A 17101-nucleotide genomic window follows, 5' to 3' on the forward strand; every position below is an offset into this window, starting at 1 on the left:
AATTTGCAACACCAGATCTCTCTCTATATGAAGTTTCCGTATAAATCTCATTCCAGGGTCTCTATTTGGTGCAACTGGTGAAATTGCCCATTCCTGTACCATTATTATAGTATTTTTATTACTATAAGGAGCCATAATATGAACTAGGACAAATCCTCCCATTTGGTTGTTCAGCAGGTATATCTTGTATATGTTTGGATTCTTTCTCTTTTATATTAATTTTAGATATATGTTATCACATTCCTTGGAAAATTGTGTAGATTTTGACTGTGATTACAATTTGGAGAAACTAATATTTTATTACCTTTAATAACTTTGTATGATTTATATTCTTTCTCTGAATTGTCTGCAAATAACAATATTTTGAATCTTTACATTGTCTTTTTTTCTTATTCTGCTGGTTAGGACTTGTAACTCATTTTTAAAAAGAAATGATGAGAAGATGTCAGCAAGAATGATGAAATAAGAGACTTCTGATTTTCTCTCCTCTTACAGACACACTGAATAAACTACTACACAGGGGTCAATTCCCTCTGACCGAAATACGAAAATTAATTGAGTGACTCCTATACATTCAGTGACTGAGAAAATACCCACACTGAAAAGAGTAGGAAAATCTGAGAAACACCCACACCATACAACACAGCCCCTGGTACAGAGTTTTCTATTCAGGATGGAACCCTCAACTCTCAGCTTCTCCCAGAGATGCACATTTAGCACCCCAACTTTTAAGGCTGCTATTTGAGAAACTGGCTCCCAAATTACCCACCTCTGAGAGCTGATGAGTCTCAGCATTTGCAAGTCTCCCGGACCACGTGAAACAAAGAGGCAGCTTTGTTTCACCCCCAACCCAACCCTGACCAGCTCAGAAGGAGCAGGTGAAAACTCAAGGCTCCCAGTTTTTCCCTGAATGGGGTTTCACTGCATACTTTCCCAGCTGAGGGTCAAACTTCTAATCAGCTTGCATCTGGGAGCTGACTGGGATCCTCTGGGAGCTTGAAAGGGCTTTACTTGCCCTGTCTTCTCCTCCCAGCTTGCTCCAACAATAAAACAGTCTCCAGTTTCTCCCTAGAAGAAAGTGTCCACCATCTTGTGCCCCAATTTCTAAGGCTGCCACTCAAGAGACTGGCTCCTAAATCACCTAGTTCTAGGAGCTGATGGAGTTCTGCAGTTTCATGTCCTCAAGAACACAAAGACAAAGGGCAGTTTTATATGGATGCACAACCACCCCAGTGGTTATTCCCTCTGGCTCAGCAAAGAGCTAGTAGGCAAAATAACCAGTTCCCAGTTTCTGCCTGAGAAGAGCTAGACTGCCTATAGAACATCCCAGCTTTCACAGCTGCTGCCTGAAAGGCTTCCAATCAGCCCCTATCTGGGAGGTGACAGGGCAGGCTATTAGAAGTCCTCTGGAAATGGGAATGGGAATGTGGAAATTTCCCCACCTTTGGGTCACTGACTGGACTTGACATATTCTAATCTCCTGGGGGCCACTAAGAACAGAGGTAGGGATTTGGAAAAACACAAAGACTTTAGAGGTGCCAGAATCTCAGACCAGATTGAGGACTTTTCCATCTATATTCATCAGAAATATTGGCCTATAGTTTTCTTTTCTTGTAGTGTCCTCATCTGACTTTGATATCAAGGAAATGCTGGCCTTGTAAAATAAGTTGAGAAATATTCTTCTCTATTCAATTCTTTGGAAGAATTTGAGAAGGATTGACATTAATTTTTCTTTAAAAGTTTGGTAGCATTCTCCAGTGAAGCTATTTGTTTCTGGACTTTTCTTTTTTGGAAAATTTTCTAGTGCTACTTCGATCTCTTTACTTGTCTGTTCAGATTTTCTATTTTATCATGACTCATTATTGGAGGGTTGTATATTTCCAGAAATTTCTTCTAGGTTAGTTGGTATATAATTATTCATAGTAATCTCTTATGATTCTTCATATATCTGTTGTATCAGTTATAATGTCTCCTCTTTCATTTCTGATTTTATTTATTTCAGTGTTTGCTCATTGGTTTTCTTAGTCTAGCTAAAATCTTGACAATTTTGTTTATCTTTTCAAAAAACCAAACTCAGTTTGTTGATTTTTTTCTACTGCCTTTCTACTTTCTATTTTTGCTCATCTTTGTTATTTCTTCATTCTACTAACTTTGGGCTTAGTTTGTTCTTTTTCTAGTTGCTTAGTTTGTTCCTTTTTCTAATTCCTAGTTGGCTTGCTTATTGGAAATCTTTCTTTTTTCTTAATATAGACATTTATTGCCATAAGCTTCACTCATAGAACTGCTGTTGCTGCATTCTATAAGTTTTGGGCTGTTGCATTTCTATTTTTGTTTGTCTCGAGACACTCTTTGATTTCTCTTTTGATGTCTTCTTTGACCCATTGTTTGTTCAGGACTCTCAAGTGTCCAGATTTGTCACTGCAGCCCCATGCAACCACCAGAAGCTCTGTTGTTTTCTTTTTCCACCAGCAGTAGTCCTCTGCCTGGACTGAACAAATCACTTTTATATTTTAAGTTGTTTTACTGATTGTTCTCAGTGTAAGGATTAGCCTGCCACAGACTGTCGTATCCTATTTTGAACAAGGAAACTGAAATCTGATTTTCAAAATCAACTCTGATAATAGTTTTCTTTAACTGGAGTGTTAAGACCATTTACATTTATCACATATCTCTCATATGCCAATACGATGAATACGGATTCATTTCTATTTTTTTATATGTTTCTTACCCATTCTGTCTTTAACCACTTTCTTAGATTGTTTTCTAATGCATTCTTTGTTTTCCTTTGTGTTACACTATTTTTTCCTATTCCTTTTTTTGGGGGAATTTTACACATATTTATATTCATTAATGGTTTATCTTAAAATTTTGGTACTCACATTCAACTTAATAATGTGAATCCTATTTGATAGATTTTCTCAGTTCTGAAGTGATATAATGAACTTTAGATTATTTTGTGTGATTAACACATGCTGTTGTTATTCAGCATGTTTATTTTATATTGATTTATTTATCCCACATATTTGGTATTATTATGCAGTATTGCTGTAAAAAATGATTGTCTCGATTTTCCAAACATTTACTATTTCCTTTGATTACCATTTTTTTCCCTCAGATTTCTTAGATGATTTTTCTTTTTCCTTGGATCTCATCCTTCAGTTTTCTACAGAGATGTTCTGTTGGAACTAACCCAGTATGATACTGTATATCTGGAAATATTTCCCCCTTTTCTTCTCAAGAGAGAGTTTCATTAGGTGTGCAATTGATATCAGTTGTTTGAAGCTATTATTTTGTTGTTTATGCAACCATTGTTACTACTAAGATATCAACTGGCCCTCTATTTTCATTTTTTTCTAAGTAGTCTATCTATCCCATCCAACACCTCTTTTTCCCTTTTAGGATGCTCTAAAGATACCCTCTTTATCTTTGGTTCTGATTTCACTAAAATATATCTGGCTGGGAATTTCTTTTTACTTATCATCCTTTGGAGTCACTAGGTTAACAGAGTGTGAGAATTGGTGTCATTCAATTACGTATGTCTTGGTCATTTTGTCTTCAAAAATTCACTTTAGGATTAGCTTTTTTGAAAATAGTGTGAATTTTTATTTACAATTATAGTTCAGGTTCATTTTAGAAAATTTGTGGTATATGAAAAATTCAGAAAAACACTTTTAAACACAACTCCAAGAAATGATAACATCTTAGTATAAGCAACTATTTTGTTTTTGCTTTACTAAGATATAAAAAGTATACATAGAAAAGTTAATATAAATGAGTTTCATAGACTATTTCTCAAGATAATTAATATTCTTCTACAACATAAATTTGGTGACTCTATGGTATTATATATATAAACCAATTTAACCAATCATCTAGCTTTCAAATATTTAAGTTGTTCCCATCTCTCCATTCTTATGCTCAGTTTTTAGGATATGATAGTGAAATAAATGTGGAAAAATTTTTGTCTGCAGAAACCTTGCAATCTACTTGGTGAAAACAAGCACTAAATAACATAGTAGTAAGTATATAGTATTTTTTTTAATGTGATGAATGTTGAGGAAAAAAACATATGAAGTGGGAAAGGTGAATACAGATTATTAGGGCTTGCTGTGTGAAATATTAGCATGTCCAGGAAAGGTTTCTCTGAGAAAGTGTTTTGATTAACATATGAATAAGAAACCAGTCATACAGATACCTGGAAGATCATGCTAGGAAGAGAAAACAGCAAGTACAGAGTCTCAAAGTGGCAACATGCCATGAGTAGGAAGCCAGAATGCTGGATTGAAGGAGGCATTGGAGAGCATGGGATGACATCAGATGGTACCAGAGGGTCAGGTCATGCTGGATTTTAGGGGTCGTAGTGAGGATTTACCTTTTACTGGGAAAGAAATGAGAAGTCTTTGGGGATTCTGAGGAGAGAAGTGGTATGATCTGAATTAATAGTATCATTTTGACTACTTTGTTGAGGATAGACTAAAGAGTGGACAACAGTGAGACCAGTTAGGAGGTTGCTTTAATGTTCTAGGCCAAAGATGATGGACTTATACTGGAGAGGCAGTAGTGGGGATAATTTGGTCCCCAGATCAAATTCTGGAGCAAGACACAAACGGGAGTTGCTGGTAGGTTTATTATAAACAACTAAGACTGCAGAAGGAGATATGTTAGGAGAGGGGCAGAGACTATCAGGAGGTCATATTTATAGGTAAATATTGTGAATATTTCTACTCTTTTATTTATAAGTCCCTGAACATGAAATGTATATAAAAATATATGTACATTTTAAATATTTTTCTATCTACTGTCAAATAATTTTCCAGTGTGGTTTTTACTAATTTATGCATTTGAGCAGTGCATGCAACTATTTCCCTTCACACTCTAAAATACTAATATTGCTATTTTTAATTGCTGTAAATATTGATTTAATGTGCTCTTTAATTAGAACAAACAAACTTAATTTAAAACACTTTAGTCAAAATACCACAAGATTTGACTTCTTCCTACTTCCTCTTTTATTCTTTTATATTATTCGCTGTCCATATTTTTAGTCTGTTTCATAAATAGTGGTACTGACATTTGTAATTTCTTGCCCTTAGGACATTTGAATACTCTTACAAGTTTTGGGAATTCCCATTATGCCCCTTGGACATGGCAATCTGAAAGGGGAATGTTCTTATTTTCATTTTTTGCCAGACAAGATATTGGTAGCCTAGGCTTATGTAAGTAGTCTTTCTTGCCAACAACTTAGTTTCTTGATTGAATGACTCCATTGAAAAGAGAGAGGAAACTGTAATATTCAAAGGTGTCTAGCAAGGGCAACGACATCCATTGGTAGTGGTGATGCACAGGAGTGGGGAAGTGCCTTGACTGACTGTTCTTAATTATTAATTTCCACAGACATGCTAGATTTGTTCCTATATAAAATCTATTTCTCCAGGCTTTAGTGACCCTTTCTCATCCTCCGTACCTTTAAAATAATTCCACTTTTTTTCTTACTTCTGCCAGAGCTGAATTCTGTTGCTTGTAAGCTAGAACCCTGATGGGAACTGACTACAGTATCCCATTAGGCTCAAAATGGTTCTTGCATATTGCTGTTGTTTGGTACTTTAATGGGGCAAAGCTATTTGTATTCATTAGAAATCCTCTTGGTGAGAGCATTGCATGAACCGTTATGCAATATTTTTGTTAAGCCACTTGGAACTGAGACTGAGACCCTCACTAAATGATTAACATAAGATAAAACAAAAATTATGTTACTCCTAAGAAAGAAAATATGAGACAGAGGGAGAGATTGCTGCCAGTGAGATGGCATAAGGCTATGGAGCTGAACAATTTAATTTTTTCTTATTAAAAACAAAACAAAAGAAAAATTAAATATTAATGTTACTATCAAAATTGGAAATACAGGGCAAGTAGGAGTTGGTACCTATCATAGCAATGTGATTATATAATGACTCAAGATGATTATTCAGAGGTAGACTTATAAGCATATTATTAATAAATACACAAGTAATCCTAAAATAAATTATGAACCCATAATGTATTATATTTAAGTACGACTTTTCAAGATTTTTGTTTTAGTCACTTATACTCTTTGTTACCATAACAATAACTGAAGCATATCAGAATTAAGTCTTTTCTTTTGGTAGGTTATTTTGTTTAGATTCCTTGTGTGCATTCCACTATCTTTTCAATTATAATTTACTCATTTTGAATTCTTATTTTGAGAGATATATGGCATATGGATAAAAGTTTGGTTAAAAATTGGAATTGGGTGGTATAATCCCTATGGATCAGAGTATAGCATTCTGTTTTCAAAAAAATATTTCCTCTCAGTATAAAAATATCAAATTTTGTATTAATAAGTACTGCTTCAATTGCAAGTGACTGAAACCAACTTTAACTGTGAAAAACAAAAGGAAAAGGGAGGAAAGGGAGATTTATGGTTGGGATACTAGAATATTTCATGAATAAGGGAGAGTTAAGCAAAAAACCTCTGGTCCAGCAAACCTGCAACAGGGAATTTGATAGCCACAATTAGGGCTAGAGAGCCTTTGTTTGGGTTTTTCCATTGACCTGTGATCTCTACTCCTTGCTGCAGATCTGTTTAATTTTACTTTATTTCTATACATTAGCTTCCTATATGTGAAGAAAATTGAGCTAAACTTTGGCTGGTGATATTCAGAGATTTAGACAGTTTAAGAAACAAACTTCTACCAGACATAGTACACAACAAACAACTTTATGCCTCAGATGTACAATCTAAAAGTTGAAGGTCCCAGCAGTGCCATCCTGAACTTGGAATGTATACCCTTCAGAGGTAGTTTCTGACACAACATTTTGATCTTCCTCTTCCTCCACAGAGAAATACTTCTCAATCAAGTTTAATGAAGCTTTGTACACAGACTCATTTTCATGGTTTTGTAGAGCTTCAATTTTGTCCAAATCTCCACATTCTTCAATACTTATACTAAGTTTCTCAGTTTCACCTAGTTTCTCAGCAGTCTGAGAGATATTTTAGATGGCATCCAGAATAACCAGAATAATTTTAGTGTCTTTTGCAGTTAGGAGGTTTATCAACAGTTCTATTATGCCACAATGAACAAGGTATACGATCTGCTCAACTGTTCCACCCCTTGTGTAGTTGGTCACAGCCCATACAGCTTCCTTTTGTGTCCTAAAGTCGGCCTTAGAGAGAACGCCAACAAGGAATGGGACTAATCCATGATTTACTACTTGATGTATCTGGTCCTGGTGGCCAGCTGTCATGTTTGACATTGTCCACGTAGCTTCCTTCTGAATATTAGTTTTGGAGTTTGTTAGCAGGCTGGGAAAGATGACAAGTACTCCTACATCTATTACAACCTGAGTCTGTTCATCTGTCCCAGTGACAATATTCCCTATGGCTCTTAGCACGAGAGTCACAATTGGCAATTCAGTAGCACCTGAAAGCTTCACAAGTTGGGGTACAACCCCAGTTTTCACAACCATTTCAATCCATTCATTTGGACCATTGGTAAGGTAGGAAATAGCCCAGCAGGCACCAGCTAAAATTTCTGGATCATGGTGATGCAGGAGACGAACTAAAGTAGGAAGAATTTGCTCAACAACATCTAAGGCGGGTTGCAGTATTCTTGTTGCGACAAAGATTTGAAAGTGTCCAGGTAAGATTATGTAAGTAACCACATGCTAAAAATGACAAGTCAGGAACCGCCAAAAGTGCCAACAGTGGGTCAACTGCACCATGCTTGATAACCAAGTCTTGGAAGACCGAGCCATCACCTGCAATGTTTCCTAGAGTCCGTACAGCTTGTTCACTGATGTGAGCGTGGGGAGATGCCAACAGGGAAATGAATACTGGGATAGCACCTCCATCTACCACAGCCTTGGTCTGTTCTGATGTCGCAGAAGCAATGTTAGTGAGGGCCCAAGCAGATTCAAACTGAATGGGACTACAATCAGCTCTGCCCAAGAAGGACACAAATTTTGGAATCAAACCAGCCCGGATTATGCTGACTATAGGGGGCTGTTTTTCCCTGGAAAGCAGTTTCCTAGCAGCTTGAGTAGCTTGGAGCTGGCTTTCCAAATTGTTGCTATTTATGCCTTTGACAATGTCATCAACAGACCGATTTACAGTGCCCTGGTTGTTGCGGTTTTCCTGCAGTGGAAAGCAGCATCATCTGGAAAAGAGCTGACATTTCTCCTTTTCAGCATCTGGTCACCCTTCTTAGCTTTCCTGAGCTCCACATTAACTTCTATTCGGCGCCGCCTCATTTCTGGACTGTCTTTCCCCTTGTTCTTGAATCTTTTAAGGCGGGCAGATGGTGAATTACCATTCTCATTGGTTGACATTGTTATGAGACAAAGGGAGAAAGCTACACAGCCTGCTCAAGCTTCCACAGGAGGTGGTGCAGGACGCACAGGCTACGGATCAACTGCGCTCAAATCGTCCACCATGGTCGGCCTGAGGACAGTGTCTTGGCTATTTTAAATAGTGCTGCTATGAATACTGAGGTTCATATATCTTTTAAAATTATGATTTTCTCTGGATATATTCCCAGGAGTGGGATTGCTGGATCATATGGCAGTTCAATTTTTAGTGTTTTAAGGAACCTCCATACTATTCTCCCTGATGGTTGTACCAATTTTCATTCCCACCAACAATGTAGGAGGGCTCCCTTTGCTCAACACCCTCTCCAGCATTTATTCTTTGTAGACTTTTTGATGATGGCCGTTCTGACCGGTGTGAATACCTCATTGTAGTTTTGATTTGCATTTCTCAGATAATTAGTGATGCTGAGCATTTTTCATGTGCTTTTTAGTTATCTGTATGTCTTCTTTGGAGAAATGTCCATTTAGATCTTCTGTCCGTTTATAGGTTGGGTTGCTTGGTTTTTTTGACAAACAGCTGCATGAGCTGTTTGTATATTTTGGAAATTTATCCCTTGTTGGTCACTTTGTTTGCAAATATTTTCTCCCATTCTGTGGGTTGTCTTTTCATTTTGTTTATGATTTCCTTTGCTTTGCAGAAGCTTTTAAATTTATTTAGGTCCCATTTGTTCATTTTTGTTTTTATTTTCATTACTCTAGGAGGTGGATCAAAAAAGATAATGCTGTGATTTATGTCAAAGAGTGTTCTGCCTGAGTTTTTCTCTAAGAGTTTATAATGTCTGGCCTTATATTTAGGTCTTTGGTCCATTTCAAGTTTATTTTTGTGCATGGTGTTAGTGTTCTAATTTTAATTTTTTACATGTAGCTGTCCAGTTTTCCCAGCACCGCTTACTGAAGATACTCTCTTTTCTCCATTGTGTATTCTTGCCTCCTTTGTTGTAGATTAGTTGAACATAGAAAGGAAAAATATATTCTAATACTCAACAAAAGAAATACTCATTTTAGATTTCAACAGAAAGTCATCCGTATTTTTTAGTTAATGAGTAAAACCATTTGTATATGTAAACTTCTTCACATATTTTTAACATCTTTATTGGAGTATAATTGCTTTAAAATGGTGTGTTAGTTTCTGCTTTATAACAAAGTGAATCAGCTATACATATACATATATCCCCATATCTCCTCCCTCTAGCGTCTCCGTCCACCCTCCCTATCCCACACCTCTACGTGGTCACAAGGCACCGAGCTGATCTTCCTGTGCTATGCGGCTGCTTCCCAGTAGCTATCTATTTTACGTTTGGTAGTGTATATATGTCCATGCCACTCTCTCACTTTGTCCCAGCTTACACTTCCCCTTCCCCGTATCCTCAAGTCCATTCTCTAGTAGGTCTGCATCTTTATTCCTGTATTGCCCTTAGGTTCTTCATGACCATTTTTTCTTTTTTATAGATTCCACATATATATGTTAGCATACAGTATTTGTTTTTCTCTTTCTGATTTACTTCACTCTGAATGACAGTCTCTAGGTCCATCCACCTCACTACAAAAAACTCAGTTTCATTCCTTTTTATGGCTGAGTAATATTTCATTGTATATATGTGCCACATCTTCTTTATCCATTCATCTGTTGATGGACATTTAGGTTGCGTCCTGGCTACTGTAAATAGAGCTGCAATGAACATGGTGGTACATGACTCTTTTTGAATTATGGTTTTCTCAGGGTATGTGCCCAGTAGTGGGATTGCTAGGTCGTATGGTAGTTCTATTTTTAGTATTTTAATGAACCTCCATACTGTTATCCATAGTGGCTGTATCAATTTACATTCCCAACAATAGTGCAAGAGAGATCCCTTTTCTCCACACCCTCTCCAGCATTTATTGTTTGTACATTTTTTGATGATGGCCATTCTGACCAGTGTGAGATAATACCTCATTGTAGTTTTGATTTGCATTTCTCTAATGATTAATGATGTTAAGCATTCTTTCATGTGTTTGCTGGCAATCTGTATATCTTCTTTGGAGAAATGTCTATTTAGGTCTTCTGCCCATTTTTGGATTAGGTTGTTTGTTTTTTTGATATTGAGCTGCATGAGCTTCTTGTAAATTTTGGAGATTAATCCTTTGTCAGTTACTTTGTTTGCAAATATTTTCTCCCATTCTGAGGGTTGTCTTTTTGTCTTGTTTATGGTTTGCTTTGCTGTGCAAAAGCTTTTGAGTTTGATTAGGTCCCATTTGTTTATTTTTGTTTTTATTTCCATTTCTTGAAGAGGTGGCTGAAAAATGATCTTGCTGTGATTTATGTCATAGAGTGTTCTGCCTATGTTTTCCTCTACGAGTTTGATGGTGTCTGGCCTTACATTTAGGTCTTTAATCCATTTTGAGTTTATTTTTGTGTATGGTGTTAGGGAGTGTTCTAATTTCATTCTTTTACATGTAGCTGTCCAGTTTTCCCAGCACCACTTATTGAAGAAGCTGTCTTTTCTCCATTGTATATTCTTGCCTCCTTTATCAAAGATGAGGTGATCATGTGTGTGTGGGTTTATCTCTCAGCTTTCTATCCTGTTCCATTGATATATATTTCTGTTTCTGTTCCAGTGTCTTGATTACTGTAGCTTTGTAGTATAGTCTGAAGTCTGGCAACCTGATTCCTCCAGCTCTGTTTTTCGTTCTCAAGATGGCTTTGGCTATTTGGGGTCTTTTGTGTACCATACAAATTGTGAAAATTTTTGTGCTAGTTCTGTGAAAAATGTCAGTGGTAATTTGATAGGGATTGCATTGAATCTGTAGATTGCTTTGGGTAGGAGAGTCATTTTCACAATGTTGATTCTTCCAACCCAAGAACATGGTATATCTCTCCATCTATTTATATCACCTTTAATTTCTTTCATCAGTGTCTTATAATTTTCTGCATACACGTATTTAGTCTCCTTAGGTAGGTTTATTCCTAGATATTTTATTCCTTCTGTTGCAATGGTAAATTTGAGTGTTTTCTTAATTTCACTTTCAGATTTTTCATCATTAGTGTATAGGAATGCAAGAGATTTCTGTGTATTAATTTTGTATCCTGCTACATTACCAAATTCATTGATTAGCTCTAGTAGTTTTCTGGTAGCATCTTTAGGATTCTCTACGTATAGTATCATGTCATCTGCAAACAGTGACAGCTTTACTTCTTCTTTTCCAATTTGGATCCCTTTTATTTCTTTTTCTTCTCTGATTGTTGTGGCTAAAACTTCCAAAACTATGTTGAATAATAGCGGTGACAGTAGGCAACCTTGTATTGTCCCTGATCTTACTGGAAATGACTTCAGTTTTTCACCATTGAGGACGATGTTGGCTGTGGGTTTGTCATATATGACCTTTATTATGTTGAGGAAAGTTCCCTCTATGCCTACTTTCTGCAGGGTTTTTATCATAAATGGGTGTTGAATTTTGTCAAAAGCTTTCTCTGCATCTCTAGAGATGAGCATATGGTTTTTCTCCTTCAATTTGTTAATAGCATATATCACATTGATGGAGTTGCGTATATTGAAGAAACCTTGCATTCCTGGGATAAACCCCACTTGATCATAGTGTATGATCCTTTTAATGTGCTGTTGGATGCTGTTTGCTAGTATTTTGTTGAGGATTTTTACATCCATGTTCATCAGTGATACTGGCCTGTAGTTTTCTTTCTTTGTGACATCTTTGTCTGGTTTTCGTATCAGGGTGATGGTGGCCTCGTAGAATGAGTTTGGGAGTTTTCCTCCCTCTGCTGTATTTTGGAAGAGTTTGAGGATAGGTGTTAGCTCTTCTCTAAATGTTTGATATAATTCGCCTGTGAACTTCTTCACATTTTATTCTCTTATTTGAGTGGCCAGGAACTCACTCATTTGGGTTCAGCCAAACTTCAGGTTATTAACATAAACTGCCAGGTTCCTCACACAATTGTTAAATTATGTAAGTTTATTCATTATGTGTTCATGTACTTTTGTTCCAAGTGTTTGATGGAAATATATGATTAAATCTTAAGGGAATAAAGGAGATTAATTCTATACCAGAAATGAGCAAACTTTAAAAAAGAAATCAACACAAAAACAAAACAATCCCAACAACAATGCCTTATAATTAGTATCCTTTTTTGGAATAGAAAAGATCATGTAAATATTTATGTTTAGAATTACATATTATATCCTTAGAATTAGAATTTATGGTTCTGAGATACAGAGGAAAACAAACTATCGAACAAAAACATTTTGCTTCACTTAGGTTTAACAATTATATTTTGTAGCACTAGTGGCTGATTCAGATTGTGGATATAAAGTGATTTAAATTAAGACCTCAAGAAATTGGAGATTAGAATTTCTTTGGTAAATATCACAGCTCTGTAATATATTCTCTTGTCTCACAATGAAGAAAGGTATTGAATTATTTTCTCTCTCAAGTCAGGTTCAGTCAAGTGGCTTTATGAAAGACCAGACAAATTTTGATATTTGTCCCCTGCAGTCTGCTTACAGAGCCAGGATGGGTAGTTTCATGAAGACTTTGTGAAGGACAGAACCAGGAGAGCTATATTCATGAGGAATCCTCCCAGAGTTTGTTGGGGCACAAAATTATGAGATCTTTCTCTCAGGGACTAAAAATGGGGATGGAGACCAGATATTTTTAAATCTTTCTCAACTGACTGCCTTGAGGAGGCGTGGACCCTCTCAGAAGAGTTACAGGAGGGATTTTAAGTGGCCATATGGTGCAAGTATGACTTCTCTTAAGTGAAATACAGATGAGGGATCCCCAGTAGAGAACAGTCTCTGAAAAGTCCACAAAGCTTTCCACAAGAAATAGTTTGATTACCCACTAAACTTAGAGGATGTCAATGATAGATCATGATAGTACTAGTCAATGATAGATCATGATAGTACTAGTCAACTAGACCTGACCTGGCTACTGCTACAACACTGGAATACTCATAAACCATGTTTAGCAAGTTGGAGAGATTGTGAGGAAAAGAAGCATAAGACTAGGGAAAATTAGAAAGAAAATCAATTGTACTCACTTCAGGTGTCCTGTTAGAGCAGGTTAGGTCAGAAGGAGAATATAAGTTGAACTTGAAATATGATTCAGAAATATGATTCAGAGTTTGCCTATTATGTAGTATATTATTAGTCAGGTTTCTCCAGAGAAACAGAACAATAGGATGTGCATGTGTGTGTATATGTGTGTATATGTAGATAGATGGATAGATAGATACAGATAGGTTGATAGATACAGAGATAGATATATAGAGAGAGATTTTAAGAAATTGGCTCATGTGATTGTAGAGGCTGCCAAATCCAAAATCTTCAGGCCAAGCTAGCAGACTAGAGATCCAGGGAAGACTTGCAGTATGAGTCCAAAGGCAGTCAGCTGGTAGAATTCCCTTTTCCTTTAGGGAGCTCAGTCTCTTTTGCATTAAAGCCTTCAACTGATTGGATTAGGCTGTCAACTGAAAACAATGTACCACATGAACTGTGAGCTTCAGTTTTATTTGGGAACCTTACTGAGGACTATAGCCTGGGAGAAGCCTCTCAGATAGCTCTGAGGAACTGCTCTGAAGAGATAGGGAGGGGCTAGTATATACATATGAATTTTTTGGCTGGGTCATACATGTAGTCAAGCATAAAAATATTACTTCTAATCACAATGAACAGATACCTCAAGTCAATCATTTTAGTGCTTTTTTAAGTATTGGAAGATACAAGAATCTGAGGTCATTGAAATTCTTTTTTGGAATTTGAATCTGAACTATCTGAACTATTTAGGGGTCCCTATATGCAAAACACAGAACACTTCATCTTGAATTCCTTTCAGGGTATACTGTATGACAGGAACTACAATGGCTAATGACTTGATGGCAAGCAACATTCTTTGTTTTACAAGACCCACACACATGATGAAGGGTAGTCTGCTCTACTCAAAGTCTACTGGCTTAAATGTTAATCTTATCTAAAAATAATACATTCAAAGAAAAATCTAGACTGGCATTTGACCAAATATCTATGTATCATGGCCTAGCCAAGTTGACACATAAAATTAATCATTACATATAGGCAGATATTTTAATCATTAAAATAAATGTATTTTGAACTAAGTATAATTAGATAATTTTACTATATAAAAGTAAAAAGAAAAGTCATGGGATTAACCTTTCATCAATGAGATTAGAAAAATTAGCTCTATATGCAAAATCTGTTGGGGGAAATAATTATTTTGCTTAAATCAAGTCTTAAGATAATACAATGTAAGAATGGTAGCAAAGTGAAGAAAACTCCCTCTTTCTTTCTCTCTCTCTCGGCTATTACTGATACAAATTAGGGAAAAATAAACTCTTATCTTCTTCAGGAAAAATAGTCTCATATTCAATCTAAATTCCATTCTGATGAACCTAAAAAACAGTCAATTAAAAGTCATGAGAACCAATTTAACCATTTTACATTTTTTTACTCTACTCTCCTAGTTTCCTAGTTTTGTTTCTTCAAATTCTTCGTCTTTTCAGACTCAGGAACTACTTCCATCTGCAAGTTATCAATAGATAAACATGCTGACATTTCTTAGTGAAAATAGAATCAATCAAAAGAGATATTCCACACATTCCTTCTACCCATGAATTAGTAAATTTTGCTTTCATCTAAATTGTTTTAACTACTGTTAGGATGGGGTAAACTCTTATACTCCTTTCTAAAACCAACCTCCTTTGTAAACTAGATCTCATCCCTTCTTGCATAACAAAGGTAGTGCTCCAGGTAGTTTACCCTTCCTCATCCATCATTTTGTTTCTCAAGTGTATCATTCTTAGAACAAATTCTATAGATATAATAGCAAAAGATTCTATAACATCTCTTATTTACAAAAAAATATATATATATATTGTCTTGACCTCACATTCCCCTTCAGTAACTATCTCATTTTCCCTTCTTTCTTGAAACCAAACTCCTAAATAAACATAGCCTTACTCACTGACTCCATTTCTTTACCTCTAATTATTTCCTAAACTCACTCTAATCAGACTTTCATACCTACCAGTTCAAAGAAACCTTTTATCAAGGTCACAAGTAGAACAATCTTTGACTCTCTCTTTTTCTTTCACCCCACATCCAAGTCATGTTAATAGCCAATACGTTTTTTCCTTAAAATTTACACACACACACACACACACACACACACACACACACACACATAAACACATATACAATCAAATCATGCCCTGCACTGTAGCACAATCTAATCTATGTCACTTGGACTATTTCAGTATTCTCTTAAGTGTTCTCCCTGCTTCCAACATGCAGTCTCCATACAGGCGAAACTATGGTCGGGTGCTAAGCAACTTATTCTGATAAAGAGGGAGTAGAGTGACATGAGGAAACTTCCCCAGGCTGCGCATGCCCAGACTACACAGGCTTATAACCTATAGTAAACCCAAACTCATTATACCATCACTATAATAAAATCTGCATGTGGTTTTGCCCCTTCCCCCGCCCGTGGCCTTTTCTTAGTGAATCAAGGGTAAGGGCATGCACAATAATGAACTTGTTACGTAACTCTGGACTGTCAATCGAATAATGATCCCCTGTCGCTCACCCATGATCGCACCCCACCTCCTCGATGAACATTTCTTATAAATGCCCTTAAGCCTGTACAGGAGGGCTAGTTTCACTTAACAGAAACAGCCCGCTCTCCCTCTGAGAGTGTAACCATGCTTTAATAAACTTTGCTTTGCGCTTAAGCCCGAAGTGGTAGTCTGCAATTCTTTGCTTGCTATCACAAGGACCGAGATTGCTGGTCTGCGTCTTCTGTTGACCTCCTGGATCGGAGCTATTTGATACAACGCACGCCAACCCTGTAACATCTCCAGTGGTCTATAGAGCTACATGTAATCTCCCCACCACATATATGGTTCTCTAACTTCATTTTCAACCTTCATCTCTGTAGTTTATTCTCTTCCAGTACTATTTACTTCCTTTATGGGCACCAAACACACCAAGGATGTTCCTATTTCAAGTCCTCTGCACTTGCTTTTTCCTCTCCCTGAAACCTCCCCATGCCTCCATGTGGGAGATGCTCACTCTGACACTTCTTTCTGTTATCTGAACTATTGTGACTTTGTCACAGAGGCTCTGCCTGATCACTCTCTATAAAATAGTCAGACTTACCCAAGATGCCCTGTCCCTCTTACCAGGCATCACATAACTATAGAGTACACATGATTTATTTGTTTATTTCTTACTCCACCTGAATGTGAGACCCAGGATGTCAAGAACTTTATCTGTTTTGTGGAATGACTTAGTCCCTGCACCAAGAATATTACCTAACACTCAGTAGATGTTCAATAAATATTGTCAAAATAATGGACAGATGGATAAATTAATGGACAAATGATAATTATATTGTGGTATCAGAGATTAGAACCTTTATACTGTTCCACAGACCAAACATGAAGGAGTAATTTCTTCTAAAAACACTTGTGCATTTGAAACGGAGGATATTATCCCAATTACAGGATAAAGCTCAAGGATAAAGCAAGATTCCAGATAAAAGCTGGTTTACTATGGCTTTATGCATACAGATCTTAGCCTCACAGGCTTACCAGTGCTGGGCCAGGAGACAAATTATTTTAAGCTTTGAGGTAGCATAGAAATAGCAAAGAGAGTTAGTGGGACTGAAGTGGGCAGAGGGCTTGCAGCAAGGGAAATTCCATTGA

General features: G+C 36.6%; 1 pseudogene; it reads right to left on the bottom strand.

Annotated features, from left to right (window-relative positions):
- Positions 1–6723: 6723 nt before the first annotated feature.
- LOC137223182 (importin subunit alpha-1 pseudogene) lies at positions 6724–8452 on the bottom strand (annotated as a pseudogene).
- Positions 8453–17101: the final 8649 nt, after the last annotated feature.

Source organism: Pseudorca crassidens, chromosome 4, assembly GCF_039906515.1.
Source record: "Pseudorca crassidens isolate mPseCra1 chromosome 4, mPseCra1.hap1, whole genome shotgun sequence".
NCBI classification, from domain to species: domain Eukaryota; kingdom Metazoa; phylum Chordata; class Mammalia; order Artiodactyla; family Delphinidae; genus Pseudorca; species Pseudorca crassidens.